The sequence below is a fragment of the Etheostoma cragini genome, chromosome 18, assembly GCF_013103735.1.
Source record: "Etheostoma cragini isolate CJK2018 chromosome 18, CSU_Ecrag_1.0, whole genome shotgun sequence".
Lineage (NCBI taxonomy): Eukaryota > Metazoa > Chordata > Actinopteri > Perciformes > Percidae > Etheostoma > Etheostoma cragini.
The window spans coordinates 13,303,307-13,309,084 of record NC_048424.1 but is presented as its reverse complement, the minus strand read 5'-3'; positions in this window follow the sequence as shown (position 1 = coordinate 13,309,084).

Here is a 5,778-nt window from a genome sequence, read left to right as displayed (position 1 = left end):
CCCCCCCCCCCCCCCACCCTCTTGCAGCGTCCCCCCTTCCGGTCTTTGATCAGATTGCTTCCCTGGTCTGCCTGTCTGCTGTTTTAATGGAGTTTGTTCCTGATGAAACACTGGCCTCGTGTGGTTGAACCCGGTAACTGCAGGAAATATGTGAAACACCAGTACAGGCAACAAGCTTCAACAACAACTGCATTTTTTTGGTTTTGTCTCTGGGGGACGCGATCAAGAGCCGATGATTTGCTTCCTCTTGTGATTTTGGGTGTCTGCGTTGTAAAAGAAACCAAAGGGATGTATAGACGCCCATTGGTGAATTACTGACGTGTTTCTTTAGGCTTCCAAGGAGAACTCCTGGTGTTCTGCTGTCAGAGTGAGTGGTAACATGCAGCCCTCAAAGCTGCTGCAGATTATGCCTGACCAAAGAGAAAAAAACCAGAGACCCATCCTCCATGTACACAATAGAAACTGTTCAACCATCTCTGGAACTTTTTGCTCTTTGTGCCTGACACATCAGACACTGGACTTCCAACCAGACTGACCAAGCAGCTACTAACAAGACTACCGCTAGAGGAATGTCACACATCTTTTTTCTTTTCTTCTAAGGTTACTTTATGGTGCATTTGGTTTCTTGTTGCTGCAAAGATAGGAGCTCGATACAAGTCGCTATAACATGCCGCACATTTTCTTCTGTTTCATCAGAAACGTTGAATGTCAAATAATGATGTGCGATTTGTAGATTTACACACTTTCATTCCATATGTGTAAAGGAAACACATTCACATACAAAGGCATTAAGCAATGTATATGTGATATTCAAGTGCACACACACACACACACACACAAACACACAGATGTATTAATGTTTTTACTACTAATGTGAATGTTAATGTTTACAATAGAATCTCAGATAGGCAGACTGGGAAACAGAAAGGAGACTCACGTACATATAGCTGCAGCATCCAAAAGGCCATTGGGTTTTTCTGCCATATTACTGGTTACACCAACAAGACAGTTGTTCCAGATGTTACTTTTGGTCTCTTGCTGTCTAAATATATTGTCTTCCATCTAAGACAGGCCGGTAGAGGTAGATAGAGACAGAACATGACAAAGATAATGACTCCAGAAAAGGGATTGAGGTCAGGCAACCGTTTCACTTCCACCTCAGTCCTTTAGTAGCTCTCAATGCCAAGCTCTGTCGACACTAACCCGTTTCTTTTTTTCTGAATAATAATTTTAAAAAATCTGATGGCTCAACTAAGTGCCCCATCAGATTAATCTGCAGCACCCCCTTCCTCGTACCAGAATAGTTCCAAATCTTCCACAGGCATTCACATAAAAAGAAAACACACCTTTTACAGAAATGACAATCGTAGTCAGTGGCCTAAACCTCTTTTTTTTTTGTATCATAAACAACGTGACAAAAAGCTGGAAAATGCCTGTCGTCATCATGTGGGGAACAGAGATGCATCTAAATTAAATTCTTTGATTTGATATTTATTGTTTTGATTGATATATTGCATTTTTAAACTAACTGGGCATGACAAAAGATTGGTGAAAGGAGGAGAAATGAAACAACCGACGAAGACACTTACACGCGTTCATCCTCGCCTGCAGACTAACAAGGACAAAATACGGTACCAGAGGGATGCCCGAGTCGCAGCCGCTCCCTCTCTTCACCTCACCACTCCAATGCTGAAAGTGCCAACTGTATCGCCACATGGACATCTTTAGAGTTTGGTTTCTGAAAGCCACAGACCGGGACCAAAACTAATGGGTCTCAGGATCACTTTTCTTGGGTTCCCGTGTCAAAAGAAATACCGAGGATATCACAAATCAAAAAGTTCACATTTGCATTCCGTGCGGCTAGCCGGTTCTCTTTTATTCTGCTGAGAAAAATCCACTGATTCATTCTGGAAATATAACTAAACATGTTGAATTTGTGTTGCAATCACTGGACCAAAACTTCGATGCCTTCTCCGTCAACCAAGGAACATTTCTGGATGGAAACATTGACACAAGGATGGACTATTCCCCTCTACAAACTACAAAGTCCACCCCCCCTCTGCTCAGCAATTCATGTTTTGTAACAAAACTCTGTGGGTTGTGTTCAGAGTCGCTGCCCCGTGAGGCTCCATCTCCTCTGGAGGACAGAAACAACAGTTTATGTGTTTGCATGAGGTGTTTCCAAACTGTTGCGTATTTATTCTCATGCTGCGTGTGACTAACTAGCTACTTAAAATGGGAACTGTTTGGTCTGTTGAATGCCCCTCAACTCATGTCAAAGAGTCCTAAATGTGAACTTTGTGATTTTTCTATAAATAACACTGAAATGTCTGCAGAGTAAAGGAGATAAAATAGCTACTACACTGTAAAATGATGAAATGTAACTTTGAACTTCTAGACGTTTTTTAATCACATGTGGCCGTGTTTACTGTTTTTTCTAGGTGACTACTAATGTATTATGTTGTGTACAAGTGGGACTACTATGTTTTATTCCTTCTAATTGTACAGTGTATTTTGAAATGAGAGCGTAAGAGGAGAAAGGGAGGAAAGGGAATTAGTTGCACAATAGTCTGTAATTCTGTCATTAATCATTCTGTCAGGGCTGAAAATTCACTTTCACTTCAGCACATAATTAACTTTACAATATTAATTTATATTTGAATTGTCAACCAACACCACCCGTTGCTTTTTAATAAATGACATGACTGCTGATGAAGTGTCTTTCTGCAAAATTCAAATCAGGAACTAATGCTGTGAAAAGGGTCACATAACCAGTATTTAAAGGCTTAATTGAAAAGGATAGTTGCTTGTGTCATTAGTTTTGAATTTGAACTGAAAGTGAATTAATTAATTTGTTTATCTTTAATGGATTCGATCAAGTCAATTTCACCTGGCACTATGGAACCAATGCCCACCTACACCCCAACCTGGCAGATATAAGAGAGGATTCCAGGTGTGTGTGTGTGTGTGTGTGTGTGTGTGTGTGTGTGTGTGTGTGTGAGAGAGAGAGGGAGAGACAAACTGTACATGTGAAACTGTACTACAGTACATTGTACTTTTCTATGTCATGGTGAACTGAACAACACTTAACCCAGAACCTGAAAAGCCATGACTTCAAAGGAAACTGAAGAAAATTCTTTTAAAGTCCTCACAAATCGATAATCAACAGCAATAAGAACAGTAATGATATAATTTTAAATAATAATGAACATAGAATCTACACAGTTGATTATTTATCTTCAGATTTTTTTTATCACATGTAGACATTAGAACAGTCAATAGTGCTTTTTTCTGCAAATCTAAGATCTGTATGTAAAGTACATAAATAGAGCACATAAATGGCATTGATAAACATTCAGTCAAGCTATTGTAAAGTTCTTACTCTGTATTAAAAGTTACAAAGCTCTCCTTAAATGAAACTTGTCCATTTTGAAGTTTAAAGTTGTAGCAAGAGTAAACTGTTACAGTTATTAGTGTAATATCGTGCTGAGTAAATGTATGAATAACAGGGACAGACCTGTTTAGCTAAATTTTCATTTGATAAGCAAAATGCAGCATTTCAGCAATGTTTAATTTTAGTAAATATGTTGAAGTGTTCATTTTAAAGCACTTGAAAACTTAGTTTCAAATTTATTAATTTCTCTATATTCTTAAAAATTATTTAAGCAACATTCAAAGTTTGAACAAAAAAATGCATAGTTTTTTTCAGCCATTATTTATTAAGTGTTTAACTTTTGATGACACTACACTAGTTTATTTGCTCCACACCAGTTGATGGAAACATGCCTATTCCTATTTATTTTTGCACCACTTCAAAATGTTGCTTAAAATTCACTTGACAGTTGAATGGAAACACGGCTAGTGGCCTGCCAACCCAACTGTCATTATGCTTTGATTAAAACGTCACTAAATCCTGATTGGTATGTTACACCACCTTTTACTCTCTGAACCACATCTATTTCTCAGTAGTCATCACAGAGAGAAATCTCTCAGTTGAAACAACAATAACGGTGCTATCTTTGGCAGAATATTTCTGTTCATGTAGGATCCCATCACTTATTTAAGGAGCTGATTGATAAAATAGGTGTTCTACCGTCAAGTAGTGTGATTGGTGCTTGCACAATTAGTTTAATAACGAAATAGAGCTGTAAAGAGCAAAAAGTAAAGGGTTAGGAATAACATGCAAGAGAAAAGTGTAGGACCCAGGACAGAACCCTGAGGTACTCCTCAGTAGATTGGGTAAAATACGCCAACTCTGCTGGCGATTTGATTTCACCCTGCACCTCAGACTGGAAACCAGCACATTTAATTCTCCTGCTTCAGTTCACAATTTTGCGGGAATCAATCCCAAACTGGCTTTTCTACCTGGCGCGGGTTTAACATGATGATGATAGAGAAGCGACCAAGCAGCTTCTTGTTTACATTCAACATAGCGGCAGCGCAGCAACCCTTTGATGCCACTGTTGCTACTACGTAACCCGCATCGTTGGTCTGATTGGTTGAAGGATTATCCAATTGAGTACATTTAAACTATGCCCGTTGGTAACGCCTCTTGTGCAGAGAAAATACAGAGCTGACACTCCATATCTGGTGATAGCCAGACTAACTCCACAGATCAGATCAGCTTCTTAGACAACTGCTTATCATTGAGCATAAAATAAAATGTATTTAGTTCCAACAATTTATCAAATTCCTACTGTTTATCTAAAACTTTTCCCCTTAATTTTAACGTTAAATGAAGGGACATTGGACTTTTGCAGCAGAAACAATTATGTTAGAGGAGCAATTATAATAAATTAAGTAACTATTCAATGTCAGTACGTCAATGCAGGAACATGTCATTAACTGCCAGTGGAAATATCCAAACTTTTCTGTGGCTCTGGGTTGATTTGTTAATGTTCACCACTGACTAGAACCATCTATGTTGGTTTAACTCCTTTATATGTTGGTTTAACTCCTCCTCTTTTTATGATAGTTTTCACACAGGTGACAGACTGTACATAAACTAGACAGTTGGGAATAAAGTAGACAATGGAGAAGGAAAGTCTTTATTGTGTCCTCCGTTCTCTGAGACCTTTCATTCATTTCTTTGTACTTTCTTTGACTTACATTTGCTACATTATGCATGTGAATGAATCAAATCAAAATCAAAATTTATTTTCATAGCATATTACAGCAACCAGCAGGTATCCATAGTGCTTTACATCAGGAACCAAGTACAAAACAACACAGACATGACACCGTATTCACATTTTATTTAGGTTTTGGGGTTTGTCCTACTTTGTTGCTTTGTTGTGTTTGCCAAGTGTTTTCCAGCATCTAAGTTCTTAAGTAAAGAAAGAAAATACACTTTCTAAAGTAACTGAAAAGCTAAACTTGTTGAAATAGGATCCAAAAAGACAGCTGAAGGCAACATCAATGCACATTCTGACCGGTCATGATATACTGTATTACTGTATTATCTATCTCCTTATTTTACACACAAACACACACACACACAGGCACACACACACACCACACACACACACAGTCATTGCCAGGAAGCCCTATTGTTCCTTTGCTGAGGAAGGAGGGGTATGGTGGGTGGTATACTCATCTAGTGCTCAAAGGTAAATGCAATGTTTGAATCTCTAAGAATAAGGTTGTTAAAGTAAATCAGGAAACATCTACGCAATTAAGAAGAAAAAACCTCTTGAGGGAAAGGGATTTAGATGCATTGGGTTGAGTTTAAGACGGAGTTAATGCTCATGATTGGAAGCACTTTAAATATTTATTTTT